This window comes from Phascolarctos cinereus, unplaced genomic scaffold, assembly GCF_003287225.1.
Source record: "Phascolarctos cinereus isolate Bilbo 61053 unplaced genomic scaffold, phaCin_HiC Scaffold_726;HRSCAF=1367, whole genome shotgun sequence".
Lineage (NCBI taxonomy): Eukaryota > Metazoa > Chordata > Mammalia > Diprotodontia > Phascolarctidae > Phascolarctos > Phascolarctos cinereus.
The window spans coordinates 270266979-270283853 of NW_027556098.1; the positions used below are offsets into that span (position 1 = coordinate 270266979).

The following is a 16875-nucleotide window of genomic DNA, read 5'->3' on the forward strand; positions in this document are numbered from 1 at the left end:
TCTTCTATCTCCTGTTGTTTATCTCTTGACCTTCCCACTGCTCATTAGCTCTTAGGACCATGGAAAGGAAATTTGCCAGTTCTGCAATTTGTCAGTGTCTCCTGATAAAAGCATTAGTGAGGGAAGATCCAGGAACTCTTGGCTAAATGTGGCTAATGGGCTCTCTCATGTCCTTCACAGGAAATGGAGAGTGGGAGAATGGGTCACTAACTGGCTAGACCTAAGAATATGATATGGCATTTCCTAACTCCAAACTGATTAAGCCTCAGTAGTAGCTGCTCCAAGTAAGGTCAGGAAGATCTCCCTTTTCTCTGCCTCTGCAACATCACTAGACTCGGAAAATGTGCAGCAAAGAGTGCCAAGGCAAACCGCCGTAGGGAAATAAGGCAGCATTCCTACCCCAATTACAATCAAAACTAACCAACTCTTGCCCAGGAGACTATCAAATCATGTGCCCTGGGGAATGTGTGACAAGAAAAATAGCTGAGGCTGAGGATGAGATGATAAGCCAGCATCCTGCTCAACAATCTTTTTATTTTATTTCTAAATGTTTTACTTAAACAACATTGCTGTCCCTTTTTGTTGAGGCCCCATCATTCTCTACTGCTCCCTATCACGAGTAGAATCGTTCTTTGTAACAAAGAAACATATTTAAGCAAAAATAAATCAAAGCATTCATCGTGTTTGCCCAGTCTCACACCTAGAGACTATGGCCTCTGGCAAGAGGTGAGAGGCAGGTGGAGGTTTTGTTTTTCAGACCTCGGAAGTCCCATTGTATCACTGCACTGATCAGGGTTCTGAAGTCTTCCTATGTTTTCTTTTACTTTGCCAGTAAACTCTGTCCTAACAGTTAAGCGAAGAAAATCGAAAGCAGTTGATCCCTACGTGGCTGAGAGTGATTTGCATTGTAAGAGCTTAATAAATGGTTGTGGAATCAAACAATTGTTAATTGGAGCTGTTGAAGAAATGCATCAGTAGAGTCAAAGGATGTAGTTCGAATCCGAACTGCTACTTACTGCTTATGTGACTCCTGGCAAGTTACTTCATGTCTTTAAAGCATTTTTTTTTCTTTTTGGGGAGGCAATCGGGGTTAAGTGACTAGCCCGAGGTCACACAGCTAGTAGGTGTCAAGTGTCTGAGGTCAAATTTGAACTCATGGCCTCCTGACTCCAAGGCTGGAGCTCAATCCACTGCTCCACCTAGCAGCCCCTTCTTTAAAGGATCCTTAAGGAAATATTGGCATTCCGTGAGTAGACCAGATAATTTTTACTTCATGTCTCACTCAGGGAAACAGTGTGGTACAGTGGAAAGAATTTGGGGTTGCAGGACTTGAGTATGGATCCTGGCTCTGCCACTTAGGATCTCTGTGACCTTGAGCAAGTCACTACCTCGATGGACTTCCGTTTCCTTATTTTTCCCTCCCCAAACCCTCCCCTCTTCCTAACTTCCCTATTCCTGGCAAGGGCACCCTTTTCCTCCCAGTCACTGAGGCTCTCAACCTGGGTGTCATCCTCAATTCCTCATTCTCTTACCACGCTCCCCTCTTCACTCTGTTGCCAAGTCCTGTCATTTCTACCTTTCTCACATTATTAAAATATACTCCCCCTTGTCTCCTCTAAAGCTGCCCCTAGCCTGGTGCCGGCCTCAACGCCCCATCTGGAGTACTGTACTAGTCCCTGGGGGGTCTCCCTCCCTCTAGCCTCTCTCTGCGTCTCTACTCTCTCTGTCGTCTCTAACCAACTGCCAAAATGATTTTCCTACAGCAAAGATCTGGCCAATAAACCAATAAAAGGCCCTACTCAGTAACCTTTGGTGGGTCCCTATCCCCTCCAGGGTCAAATATAAAATACTATTTGGCGTTTGATATTCTTTACAACTTTCACCCTTCCTATCTTCCCAGTTTTCTTATATTTTGCTTCCCCACCCCTGCTCCATGTTCTCTACAAGGAGCAGCTAGATGGCCTGGTGGATACAGCAATGGGCCCGGAGTCAGGAAGACCTGAGTTCAAAGGTGGCTTTGGACACTTATTAGCTGTGTGACCCTGGGCAAGTCACTTCACTCTGCCTCAGTTTCCTCATCTATAAAATGGGCTGGAGAAGGAAATGGCAAACCACTCCAGTATCTCTGCCAAGAAAACCCCAAATGGGACATAACTGAACAACAACATGTATTCTATAACCCAGTGACGCTATTTTTTTTTTTTTTTGCTGTTCCTTGCACTCCATCCCCCGACTCCTTGTCTTCTTACTGGTTGTCTCTCATGTCTGACTGCTCTTCCTCCTCACTTCAACCTCCTGGCTTCCCTGGCTTCTTTCCAGATTCACCTCCAATTACACTGGAGGCATCCAGCTTTCCCAGCAATTACCTTTTATCTACTTGGTAGATATCTTGCACATACATAGTTATTGGCACATCGTTCCTCCCTGGGAAGGTGAGTTCCTGGAGGGCAGGGACCTTGTGTTTTGTTTAGTGCATTACTTGGAGAATTGTTAAAGCTTAACAAATACTTGTTAACTGGTGGAGCATTTTATCTCTCAGAATTGCTTCTCTGAACAACAAGGAAATGAAATTAAGTCTCAGGTCTTTAATGAGCTGGAGAAGGAAATGTCTAGTCACTCCGGTATCTTTACCATGAAAACCCCAAGAAGAGGTCACCAAGTCAGACGTGATTGAACTGACTCAGCAACAGAGAGTTAGGAGGAAAAATTCCATCCGCCTCCAAAGGAAGAACTGATGGAGTCTGAATGCAGATCGAAGCATACCGTTTTGTATTTTATTTTTTCATTTTTTTGTTTGTGTTTTCTTTTACAAAGTGACGAATATGATAATATGTTTTGCATGACTGTGCATGTATAACCTATATAAAATTGCTTGCTGTCTCAGAGAGGGGAAGGAAGGGAGGAAGGAAGAGAATTTGGAACTCAAAATTTCAAGAAACGAATGTTAAAAATTGTTTTTACATGTACTTGGTAAAAACAAAACAAAACAAAATAACATGCCTTTAAATTCACCAGAAATACATTAAACACATTGACCCATAGTTTGTAGATTCCCCGCCCCTTTTAAAATTGGGCCAGCATTGGTCCTTCTGCAGCCCTGACGTGGCCTTTCTGTTCTGTGTGGTCACTCAAAGGTAACAGACTTGGGCTAAGAAATCACCTGCTAGCTCTGTCTTCATACTGGCATTTGGCGCAGTGCATCACTTGGGACTAAGGTTCAGACAAAGCGAGCTTTTACTTCAAAAACAGCAGTTCAAGAAGATATAAACTAATTGATAAAAGTCACCAGCAAAAAGGTTAAACAGACTCAGCAAAGAGATTTCCAAACTCCAAAGTCCAAAAACTCCTTCTATACCCTCCTGGTCCAGAGGGTCCATGGGGAGGGGTGGGAGGAGGAGGGGGTGGTGGTGGTGAGGAAAAAAGTGGGGGGGAAGGGGGACAGATTAATCTCCTGAGGGGCGAAGTTGTCCCGTCCTCCTCCAGGTTTGGCCCACAACCTCCTGGCTCCCCACAACACCGGCCAGGACCGGCCCTAGCTCACATTTCCCCAGTTCCACCTGTTTCCTGTCCCATAACAAACTCAATGAGGGCAACCAGGTGCTCTCTTATTTCCCTGCTGGTCTTGATTTTCAACTTAATGTTAACCATTTTATTTGATCCTTTCCTAGAAAAGAAAACAGAAGCAAAATCAAAACTGAGTAGCTAGGTCTTCTCAGCCATGATTATTATTCCATCTGCCCCAGGCAGTGATCATATAATTGCTTTTATTCTTCTCAAACACAGCTAAACAAATAGGGGGAAAAAAAGCCCTTTTTGTTGTCCTTAGCATTCGGTGCTAGCCTCAGCTCATTCTGGGCTTCAGCATTCCTGACATTATTATTACAGAGCACGGCTTCTCTTTCTTATCCATTTGCAATTACCTGCAAGCCTTTGCTTCCATTTTATATACATGTCTTTAAAAAAAAATATCTGAGTTGGTTAATAATTTCCCTGTGTGGCCATATTCTTAGACCTCTTCTTTTTCTAGGAATCCTTTCTGTCTGTATTTCAGAGTATCACTCTTGATGTCCCCCTTGCACTGACTTCCCCTGTTGAAAATTAGGGTGCTGACTCCTACATGTCCTAATTGTACGAAGTCATCTTTCCAGAGAGTTTTAAGGTTCACAAAGCACTTTCCTCACAACAATGCTGTGAGGTAGATGGTTCAAGAATTATTACTTCCACTTTGCAGATGTGGAAATCTGGGCTCTAAGAGATTAAGTAATTTGCTTTTAATCATAAAGCTATTAAGTACTATTCCAACCCAGGCTTCCTCACTGTAAATCTAGGACCTTATCTATTACCAGTGCCTGGCCCTGTCTATCTGTCAGTGTCTATCTGTGTGTCTGTCTGTCCATCTGTGTATATCTATGTAGCTATTTCTGTGTCTGTCACTATGTCTGTCTATTTGTGTATCTGTCTATCATTTATTTTATATCCTACCCCATTTATATGCTGATAATACTCACTTTTCACCTGGAGCCCTAGGAAATGGGTAATTATGATGGCTGGCCTCTTCTGGGAATAGAGAAAGGGCAAAAAATGGCGTAATTCAAAAAGTCTGACTCTGGGATAGATATCCAGAGCTGAATGATATGACAAAGAGGCAAATCTCTATAGAAAGCACATACCCGGACCTGTTTGGAGTGGGATAGGGTAGAGAGAACAGCGCTGGTAGCCACAGGGATCTAACAGAAGCTGTGCCAGTCCCAACTTTGAGCTCATCCAGCCTGAAAGCAGAAGTGCAGCTTTCAACCCTCAGCCGCAGACGGACATGAAGAGAGAACTCCAATGGTCGGAGGTACCTTGTCCAGAGATCTTTGACCTAAAGACTGACCTGTAACAGAGAAAATAAAGTGGAAAGTGGTGAAAAGGCCTATTAAGAGTTTTCCTCTTCAGGACTTATTAGGGAAGAACTTTGAAACCCCACACTCTAAAGCTAATTTAATTAAACAAATATTTATTAAGTGCCTACTACATGCATGATACTCTATTAAGTGTTGGGGATGCAAAGTGGAAACAAAAGATGGTCCCTGTCATCGTTTGATAATCTAATAAGGAGGTGATGGGGAGGAGAGCTGTGACAAAGCTATTCTTACCTAATTTTTGGCCTCATTTAATCCAGTGTACAAAAGCCTCTTTGAGCTGACTTAGGATGAAAAATTCTGTCCACCTCCAGAGAAAGAACTGATGGAGTCTGAATGAAGATCGAAGTATACTGTTTTTTAATTTTATTTTTTGTGTTTTCTTTCACAAAATGACTAATATAATATGTTTTGCATGACTGCACATGTATAACCTATATAAAATTGCTTGCTGGACCTTAGGCCATCCTCTGGGGCACACATATAATAGCATCTCACTACCCTAGAGTTTGGCATAGAGGGAGGAGAAATCTAATCTTCTAAGCCAAGAGAAAGGCTCAATAATAACCCAGACCTGGAAAGACTGAACCTTGTGTCAATACCAAGCACTTGGGAGTGCTTGGAGAATGATTCTGAAAAGTATGTTAGAGCCTTACATTAGGGGCAGTGTGGTGGACCAAGAGGAAGATGAGGCAGCATGGGACAGTGCAAAGTAAACTGGGATTGGAGGCAGGGGACCTCAGTTCAAATGCTCTCTTTTATTATCTGTGTGACCTAGGGACCTAGCAAGGCACTACCTTTTCTGGTCCTCATTTCCTCATGAGTGAAAGGAGGAGGTTAGACTAGATAACCTTTAAACTGCCAGCAGTAAATCTATAATCCTCTGACCTGGGGTCAAATCCTAACTCCAGCACTTACTAGCTATCTGAGGTGGACAAGCCATTTAATCTCTCTGAGCTTTATATTTTTTAATCCATAAAAGATCCACAATAATACTCCAATCACCCACAGTACAGTGCTATGAAGAAAGCACTTTGTAAAACTCAAAATGTGATTTTATAGCTTCAGAAATGGCTCATAGGTTTTATATATTTATTCCTCCTGCATGAGCAAATGCTTGTGTGACTGGTACTCCTATTGGAGGTACATCGGGAGCTATTAAAATAAATGTGTTGATGCCAGGCCAAGAAGAAATATTTTTCTCTTTGGTAACATTCTGCCAAGTGATTTCAGAGTCTAAGGAAGAAAAATCCTTGGACCAAGTGAAGAGATTTAAATGGGCAGTCCTTTCACATAAAGTTGATATCTTACACTAACCTGCTTTCAAAATATTTTTTCAAGGAACAAAAGCTGATCTAGCCCTATGGATGACCATGCAACTGTCAAGGTAATACTCTAATTAAGAAGTTACTGAGATGCTAGAGTTGTGGGTAATTAGTCTTTGGGACTCAATAATAGTTTTCTGTGTTAGATGAGACAATTAAGTTTTGAGTGATTGTGGGAAAGTAATATTATTAGGGCAGTGAGGTAGCTCCATGGATAGAGTGTAAGGCCTGGAGTCAGAAAGACCTGAGTTCAAATTTGGCCTCACAAGCCCTGTGAGTCTGGGCAAGTCACTTAATCTTTTTTGCTTCAGTTTCCTCATCTGTGAAATGAGCTGGAGAAGGAAATGGCAAACCATGCCAATATCTTTGCCAAGAAAACCCCAAATGGGGTTGCAAAGAATCTAAAATGACTGAACAGTGACACACACACACACACACACACACACACACACACACATACACATGTGTGAGTATGTATATTGTATTTCAGTTTGTCATGCTCTGACCCACCTGATGGAGCCAGAACAGCAAAGTCTTGTTTTTCCCCCAGAGCATGGAGGCCCCATCCTTTCCCTATATGTTGATTAAGCAACCCTTTCCCCTATATTCTTAGCCCTTTCCCCCATATGCTGAGTAGGCAACATCACCACTCCATATCCCACCCTATCACCAGTGACCTTGTGGCCTAGGGACCCTCAGCCTACCCTATCACCAGTGACTTTGTGGTCAAGGGACTTTCCCAAGAACACACAAGTAATGACACTCCTTAATGCCTGATAGTAACTTATGTAATGTCAAAGCCTCCATTAACATCTCATGAATATGATATTGAAGGGACTCTCCAGAGCAAAAGCATAGCTACTTCATGATAGCCACCCAGAAGACCCAATAAAGTGCAGGCACAAGTCTTCTTTTGTCTTGCATAGCACAAAGATTATGTCATAGCAAATTTCCAGAAGTCATTCCCCCTTCAGCTCTTATATAAGCAGCCCCCATTCCTCTTTCAGTGTCCTGAGCTACTTGGTTCTGTTTGCTTTTGCGACAATAAAGTCCTGCTTGGAAGGACTCGGGCCTTGGTATTCTTATTGACTCTGAACCAGCTCTCCCACTGCACTCTGACCCACCGAGGAGCCCTAGATCTGGCTACAAGAAGAAAAACCTCTCCATCGCATGACTCGTGGAGAGAAAGGAGCCATCTCATCCAGTCTTCTGCAGAGAGGAGGGGACCCAATGGTGGAAAAGCATCAACATAATTTTTTAGTCCAAGAACTGGAAATTGTGGAGAATTTGAATTCCAGTTTTGTGGAAGAATGTCCAGAATTCAAATATCTCATTCGGTCATACAGGCATGGGAAACCTATGGCCTCAAGGCTACATGAGGCCTTTTAGATCCTTGGGTGTTCCACCTTTTGATTGAGTCCAAGCTTTACAGAACAAATCCTTTTATTAAGGGGATTTGTTCTGTGAAGTTTGGATTCAGTCAAAGGGCTTCCCTGGAGGACCTAGAGGGCCACAAGGAACTTGAGTTATGTGACGTGGAGGAACAAAACCTATACTTTGGCCACTCTTATTTGAATGGCCCAGGTCCGGGTCCAGTGGGAAAGGAGTTTGCTGCTCTAATCACTACAAGTTTGTTTACCTTACAAGGGGAGTCCAAACTCTTAGTTTTGTAAGGTTAGAGAACAGTATGGTTCCATATGGAGTGGGGAAGGGGTGTAAGGTACAAGAAATTATGTTTCTGCAGATGGCAGAAGAAGTGGTACTAACAATAGAATTCAGAATGCTTAATGAGCTTACGCATATTAACTTCTCCTGGGGGGTGGGAGGGTTGGGGAGGGTTAACACAATTTTAGGCACAATGTTGTATGTAGTAGGGGAGAAACATATTAAGGAGTAATATGAAGTAGGCATTCTGGGAAGTTGTACACCTTGAAGTATCCAGCCAATGGAGAAATGAGGGAGAGACCCTGTGTTTTGGGACAGGGATATAACTGCTTGCCTTCCGTTCTGTAGGGTGTGTCTGTCTCTAGCAGCACACCTGCATCTTGCAAGAACATATAATAAATGAGTTTGCCTCATCCACCTCGAGAGTCTTTGTTTTTCCTATAGAGGATATTCCTAACAAGGGGGAAGTGGACACACTAAAAAGGCAGAAGAATTGAACTAATTTATGGGCTACTGAGAGTTTTTTGTGACTTCTGTATTTTGACTGTGGGATGAGATAAAAGTTGTCCTCTACCAAATAATCATTATAAGCTTAAGTGCTTGCAGGGAACTTTTACTCTCATCTGAGGAGGCCTAGATACAAGCTATATTCTGAAGTTCCCAGAGAAAACTGTGGTTGCGGTAAAAGGAGACAAAGAAATGGATGGAGGAAGAATCCCTCCTCCCCTACCAAGATTCATCTTGATTTATGTAACCTAGAGCATTCCCTCTTACTGAATACTCCCTTCTCTCAGCTTCAGAGATACTCAACTCTCCTAGTTGACCTCCTATTTCTCTTTGTTTGTTTTTGCTTTTTGGTGAGGTAATTGAGGTTAAGTGACTTGCCTAGGGTGTCTGAGACTGGATTTGAACTCAGGTCCTCCTGACTCCAAGGCTGGAGCTGTATCCCCACCTAGCTGCCGCAGACCTCTTATTTCTCCAATCATTATTTGTCTATTTCCTTTACTGGCTCCTAATCTTCTTGACTTCTTAATGTGGAATCTACCTATAATCACTTTTTCTTGGTGATCTCATTCACTTCTATGGCTATAGCTACTATTTCTTGTTAAGGAAAAAAAAATCTACTAACATAGAATTATCTTCAGGAACAAGGCACTTTACTGCAGTTATAGGGAAGAGAGACCAGGAGGCTGAAATTTAGAATTCTCTCCCCAAAGGGTAAGTTTCACAAAGAGGTTTTTACATGTCCATGTAGATGTAAAAGTATTAGCAATTTGAAACAATTTATAACTTGTGGAGGAACTAGGCAAGAGTATCTTTAAAGAAAAGGCCGAGCTGACCTTACTTCCTTGAACTATTTCGTATTTTTGCTGTTTGGTTAGCAAAAGTCTTGTATAGTTTGGACAAAGAGCCTCTTAAAATAGCATTTTGAGGTTATCTCTGCTGAGGCCATCTGCTGCTTCCTCAAAATAAAGTTTAGCCCTCAGTAAGAACTAGAGCTTTTAATATCTTGATCATTATAAGGAGTTGACTTCCAGATCTATATTTCTAGTCCTAACCTCTCTTCTGAGATGTTCACCTGTATCTCCGCCTTCCTTTAGGAACTCTCTATCTTTATATGCTTTCACCTCATACTCAACATGTCTGAATCTGAGCTCATTATCTTTTCCCCCAAACTTCCTTCTCCTATTACTACTGAAAATATCACCATTCATCTAGTCTGAGGCCTGAAAAGGGCATCCTTCAAGGCTGTATTGATTTGTGATAGGGAAAAACTTGGACAGAAACTTCCTTAGGTTTCCTTAAGAAGAAAATTATTATCCATGGAAGAGAGGTCTCCAAGTATGGAATCTTGAAGCAATCTTTGCCTTTCCTCTCCCTCGACTCTCATATCTAATCAATTGGAAATTCCTACCAATTCTACTTCTGCTATATCTCTGGAATCTGTCCCTTCTTGTTGGGCTAATGATTGATACCCTAACCACAGGCTTTCATTCCCACGCATCTGGATGATGGCAACATCCTTCTAACACATTTTTTCTGCCTCTACACTCTATCAATCAATTCTTAATAGATTGGATAATCCAGAATAATCTTTTTTATGCACAAACACGTCACTTCTCTCTTCTAAAATCTTTAATGGCTTACCAATCAAAATACCAAGAAATTGTTTCATAGAGTTAGAAAAAATCATAACAAGATTCATTTGGAAAAACAAAAGGTCCAGAATATCAAAGGAACTAACGAAAAGAAATGCAGGGGAAGGTGGCCTAGCAATTCCAGATCTTAAATTGTATTATAAAGCAGCAATCATCAAAACTGCTTGGTACTGGCTAAGAAATAGGGAGGTGGATCAGTGGAATAGGTTAAATATGCAAGACACAGTAGTCAATGACTCTAGTAATCTATTACTTGATAAACCCAAAGACCTCAGCTTCTGGGATAAGAATCCACTCTTTGAAAAAAACTGCTGGGAAAACTGGAAAAGAGTATGGCAGAAACTAGGCATAGACCCAAATCTCACACCATATACCAAAATAAAGTCAAAATGGGCTCATGAGTTAGATATAAAGGCTGATACCATAAGTAAACTAGGAGAACAAGGAATAGTTTACCTATCTGATCTATGGAGAACGGAAGAATTCATGACCAAACAGGAGATAGAGAACATTATAAAAAGCAAAATGGATAATTTTGATTACATTAAATTGAAAAGTTTTTGCACAAACAAAGCCAATGCAACTAAGATTAGAAGGAAGGTAGAAAATTGGGAAAGGATTTTTACAACCTGTGTCTCTGATAAAGGCCTCATTTCTAAAATATATAAAGAATTAAGACAAATTTATAAGAACACAAGCCATTCCCCAATTGATAAATGGTCAAAGGATATGAACAGACAGTTCTCAGATGAAGAAATTAAAGCCATCTATAGTCATATGAAAAAATGCTCTAAATCGTTATTGATTAGAGAAATGCAAATCAAAACAACTCTGAGGTACCACATCACACCTATCAGATTGGCCAATATGACAAAACAGGAAAATGATAAATGTTGGAGAAGATGTGGGAAAATTGGAATGCTAATACATTGTTGGTGGAATTGTGAAATGATCCAAGCATTTTGGAGAACAATTTGGAACTATGCCCAAAGGGCTGCAAAAACGTGCATACCCTTTGATCCAGCAATAGCACTTCTAGGGCTATATCTGAAAGAGATCAAACAAATGGGAAAAGGACCCACATGTACAAAAATATTCAGAGCAGCTCTTTTTGTGGTGGCAAAGAATTGGAAATTGAGAAGGATGCCCATCCATTGGGGAATGGCTGAGCAAGTTGTGGTATATGAATGTAATGGAATACTATTGTGCTATAAGAAATGATGAACAGGCTGACTTCAGAAAAACCTGGAAAGACTTATATGGTCTGATGCTGAGTGAAGTGAGCAGAACCAAGGGGACTTTGTATACAATAGCAGCCACATTATGCAATGACTAAGAATGTTAAACTGAACCCTTCTCAGCATTATGAGGATCTAAGACATCTCCAGAGGCCTTGGGATGGAAAATGCTGTCCACATCCAAAGAAGAAACTATGGAAGTTGAATCGCTATCACTTATTTTTACCTTCAGTTGAGTTTTGTTTCATCTTTCTGATGGTTCCTCGTATTGGTTTTAATTTTTACTTACAACTTCACTGATGTGAAAACATATTTCACGGGTATGTAAATGTAAAGCGTATATCAGATTGTGAGCCGTCTTGGGGAGGGTGGGGGGAGGAAGGGGGAGAAAAATTTTCAACTCAAAAGCATATGGAAGTGATGATTGATAAATCAAAATAAATTAATAAAATTAAAAAAACCACAAAAAACCCCCAAAAAATCATGTAATTATGGCTAAAAAAATAAAATCTTTAATGGCTTTCTACTATGTACTAGGCAAAATTTGAACTAATAATCATCTGTCCTTCCATCTCTCCCTTTGCCTTATTCCTTCTAAAGCCATTATTTTGCCTCACTGTGATCTCTAATTCCTCTTTTCTTTCATTATATATCCAGTTCATCAGCCCTGATTTGGTCTTTTTTTGTCCCTTCATTGGCTTGACCAGTTGATCAGTTCAGTAGTAGGGGAAAGGGAACAAGCAATTATCAAGCACCTGTTACGTGCCAGCCGCTGAGCTAAGCACTTCACAAAGATTATCTCATTTGACCCTTGTGACAGCTCTGGGAGGTAGGTGTTATTATCATTCCCATTTTACAGAAGAGGAAACTGAGGCAAAGAGCGTTTAAGGGACTTGCTCAGCATCACACAGCTTGTAAGTATCTGAGGCCAAATGTGAACTCTGGTCTTCCTGATTTCAAGGCCAGCCTTCTACATACTGCATACTTAGCAGTATGTCGTTTATGACCTTTCCCCGCCTTGTGTTATTTTAACATACACATTGCAGTTCTCAACCTTGAACAACCCGGTCATTAGCTTTTACTGTTCCTATTCTTTTGCTTTAGAGGATATAATGCAACTATGTCATATAATCTAAATTCAACTGAACCCTCACTGCTTCATAGCAATCCTTTTATTCTTCCCAGATCGAATTTGTATTACAATGTCTAAAGTATCTGTTTCAAAACTTTTATCTTGTCAGACCTTCAGTATCTTCCTCAAACCCTTTTTTTTTTTTGTCTAGGTAATGGAGTTAAGTGCTTTGCTGAGTCACACAGCTAGTGAGTATTTTGTGTCTGAGGCCGGATTTGAATTCAGGTCCTCCTGACTCCAAGGCCAGTGTTCTACCCACTGTGTCACCTAACTGCCCCCTTAACCTTTCCTTCTTAATGGAGAACCTCACCTCCTAATTTATTGAGAAAATCTAGGCTATATATCATAATATGTTTCTCTATCTCCCAACTTCTTCTTTCTCTATAATTGCTTTTTCTTGGCAATCTATTCACTCCCACAGCAACCACCTCTTTTTTTTTTAAGGCAGTTGGGGTTAAGTGACTTGTCCAGGGTCACACAGCTAGTAAGTATCAACTGTTTTAAGTGGCTGGATTTGAACTGAGGTCCTCTTGACTTCAGGACCAGTGCTCTATCCACTGTGCCACCTAGCTGCCCCACAACTACCTCTTTTTTTTTTGACTTTTTAAATTTTTTTTGGGGGGTGGGTAAGGTTAGGCAATAGGGTTAAGTGACTTGCCCAAGGTCACACAGCTAGTAGGTGTTATGCATCTGAGGCCGGATTTGAATTCAGTTCCTCCTGAATCCAGGGCTGGTGCTCTATCCACTGCGCCCCCTAGCTGCCCCACAACTACCTCTTTTTAAGGAAAAAAAAAACAATTACTAGCATAGAAAATTATATTCAGGAACAAGACTTTGTTGTTGTTGTTGTTTCAGTCATGTCGGACTCTTCATGACCCCATTTGGGGTTTTCTTGGCAAGGATACTGGAGAGGATTGCCGTTTCCTTCTCCAGCTCATTTTACACATGAGGAAACTGAGGCAAACAGAATTAAGTGACTTGCCCAGGGTCACACAGCTAGTAAGGATCTGAGGCCAAATTTGAATTCAGGAAGACTCATTTTCCTGACTCCAGGCCAAGCGCTCTTCCCATTGCGCCACCTACCTGCCTTATTCTTTACTGCAATTATAGGGAAGCGATAACAGGAGGCTGAAATTTAGAATTCTCTCTCCAAAGAATAAGTTTGAGTATGATAAGTACTTTAAAGTCCCTCCACATCATCACTTATTCTCCCCTCCTTTTCTTCAGTTTCTGAGGACGTTATCATGGCTCTTCTCCTTGTCAAGACATGGCAGACAGCTTATGGAAAGGTTTGAGTTGGAATGTTACAAACAAGGAATAGGAGTAAGGCCAGAATAGATGGAATCTAATGTGTTTCATGGAGAAGAACATGAAATAAGTCATAAGAGGCAGACTGCAGTCAGACTGTGAAGTATTTTAAATACTAGAGCAGTTTGTATTTTGTTCTGGAGCTAATAGCCACTGAAGCAATCCAGGGGAAAGGAATGGGATGGGGTAACCTGTTTAGTCTAATATTTTAGAAATGTAAATTTGGTAGCACGGAGGAGGATGGCTGGAAGAGCAATTCGGAGGCTGTAGGAATCGTCTAATTTGGGGTGGGGAGCCTGCGGCCTCACAGCTATGGGTAGCCACAGATTCCCCATTCCTGGTCTAGGTGAGAAGGGAGGAGAGCCTGGATGAGGGGGGTGGCTATGTGAGTAGGAAAGGACAAATGGGATAGATGGAGCCATGGGATAGATATCTTTGAAGACAAAGCCCACAAGAGCCAGCAATTAATTGTAGATAGAGGGTCAAATGACTCCAAGGCTGTCAAACCTAGGGTCTAGAAGAATGGTGACCTCAAAAGAAATAGGGAAGTTAGGAAGAGGGGTGTATTTGAAGGGAAAAATTAATCCGTTTTGGACATATTGCATCCCAGATGACTATTGTGAGGGTCCAGTGGGCAAGTGTTGATGTGGAACTGAAACCCAAGAGAAGAATAAGGGCTAGACGTGTCAATTTTGTAGTCATCTGCACTAGAGATGATACCTGAGCCTTACAGGAACCAATGAGGTTGCTAATAATAGCAATAATAGTACATACTCATATTTATACTGCACTTTATAATTATAAAGCTCTTTATATTCATTATCTTATTTGATAAAAGAAAAAGATTAAAGCAAAAGAAGAGGGCCTAGGACAGAACCACACTTAGGAGATGGGCATAGATTATGGTCCTGCAAAGGAGGCTGAAAAGGAATAGTCTGACATGTAGCAGGAGAACCAAGAGAGTAATGTCGTGAAAATCCAGGGAGGAATGAAAATCTGGAAGAAAGAGGCAGTCAAATGATGTAGATAGATCAAGAAGACTGGGCCTTTCAAGAGGAAAAGCCCTTTGTATGTTTTAACAATAAAGAGACAACTGAGAACACTGGAGTGAGCAGTTTCAGTTGAGTAATGGGGCTGAAAGCCAGATCACAAAGCATTGGGAAGTGAGGAAGTGGAGGCAATGAGCATAGATGGCTTTTGGGTGCCATTTTCTTGTCCTTCATTTGTAAAGCTATTTGCTGAAATGCTTTTTGTTTCGAACTAATGTGTCCACTGGACGGTGAAAATGAACATATCAGTCGGGGTTCATAAAAAAAATAACTGTGAGTGGGTGTCATGGGTTCTTAATAAATGTTTATTGGCAAACTGACTGCTACCTAACCAAATACCTTGAACTTAGGGTTGATTTTTTGTGGGTCTCAGATGTGTATGGGGAACCCCAGGTACTATATCTCATAATACTTGCCTATTCCTCCTTTGAATCTACTTCTTTGTGTTTTGCTTATTTGGGTACATGTCATTTCACCTCTGCACATTGGACCATAATCTCTGAGGAGAGAGATTATAATTCTTTCATCTTCATATGTTCATTAACCTGTTTATAGCAGGAGGTTGATAAACATTTGTTGGATTTGTTCAAAGGTTCTTCATAACCACAGGCATTTCTGATGAGGTCTTCCCTCAGGGCTGGGTTAATAGAATATTGGAAGATTTTTGTTTTAGAGAAAAACTCCCATGTAACATACAATATATGTATATATCATACACACATATATGTGCATACACATATGTATTACATACATATTTGTGTTATACAAAATACAAATATATGTAAACGTATGTATGTATATATAGTTAAGCAAATGAATTTCCACATTGGCCATGTCCAAAAACGTGAGTCTCATAATGTATATTTAGCCCATCACCTCTAAAAACAAAACAGAAAGCCTCCCCTTTGCTTTTCTAAAGCAAGAAATTGTTCACTGGAGAATAGCATTTGGCAGAAGAAGGCTTTATTATTTGGGTCATTTGAAATCTTGGATATTACTTGTGGGGTTGATGCTTTACTAATAGCTACTAATGGGCTTGACATGGCCAATCTTAATGAAGAGTTGAGGGCCATGCTGTAGAGATCCAAATGTGGCTGTTACACAGAAGCTGACTTTGATTTTTAGACATTTGCAAAGGTCAGCTGACAAGGGGGATTCCTGATCCCAAAGTCATTAGAGACTGCTGAACAACTAGTGGTGAGGAGGGAACCTGAAAAATGTTAGTCATAAGGGAGTCAATGTCAGTCACTCACTTAAAATTCTCCTTCTGTGTAAAATAAGAAGATACTGGTGACCCCCTTGAAGATTCACTTGAGATATTAACCTTCCTGGAGCCCTCTATGTACCCAAACACCTACCATTAATGCCTGCACAACACGGGGGGAGAGGGGGTGCGAAACCAAGATGGTGAAGCAAAGGCAGGGACTTGACTGAGCTCTCCCCCAAACCCCTTCAAATACCTTTAAAAAATGACTCTCAACAAGTTCTAGAGCGGCAGAACCCATAAAAGAGATGGAGTGAAATAAATTTGCAGCCCAAGACAACTTGGAAATCGGCAGGAAAGGTCTGTTACACCAGGGTGAAAGAGGAGCTCAGTTCAGTGCAGGCCACCATCAGTGTAGACTGGGCCCAAACAAACCCAGAGCAAGCCACAGGGCGGCTGAATCACTGGCAGCAGTGATGGTTTCCAGGCCTCTCAGCCCACAGACACCAAAGACAACTCAGCATGTCAGCAGGAAAGGTCTGTTGCACCTGGGTGAGAGGGAGCACAGTCCAGCGCAGGCCACACAGTCCCAGCCCTAGCAAACCAGAAGCAGGCCTTGGGAGTGACTGAATCAGCAGAGGCAGTGGCTGCTTCTGTAGCTCTTGGCCCACAGATGTAAGAGGGTCAAAAAACTGGTCAGAAGGAGATTACAATGGTCTCTTTGCTAGCACTGAGGCAGGACTCTGTTGCTTTGTCTATACTTGGATCTGGGCTGCAGTCCTGGGTGGCAGTCTCATGTCAAGCAGGAGCAGTAGCACAGCAGAGCTTGCAGCCACAGTGGAGGGCGGAACCCTCCTCACAGTTCCAGGGCAGAAAAGAGTGCTTGTGGTC

At 41.5% G+C, this 16875-nt stretch overlaps 1 pseudogene; it reads left to right on the forward strand.

Moving 5' to 3' along the window:
* LOC110192581 (E3 ubiquitin-protein ligase RNF13 pseudogene) overlaps positions 1 to 16875 on the forward strand; it is a 32928-nt pseudogene that overhangs the window by 847 nt on the left and 15206 nt on the right.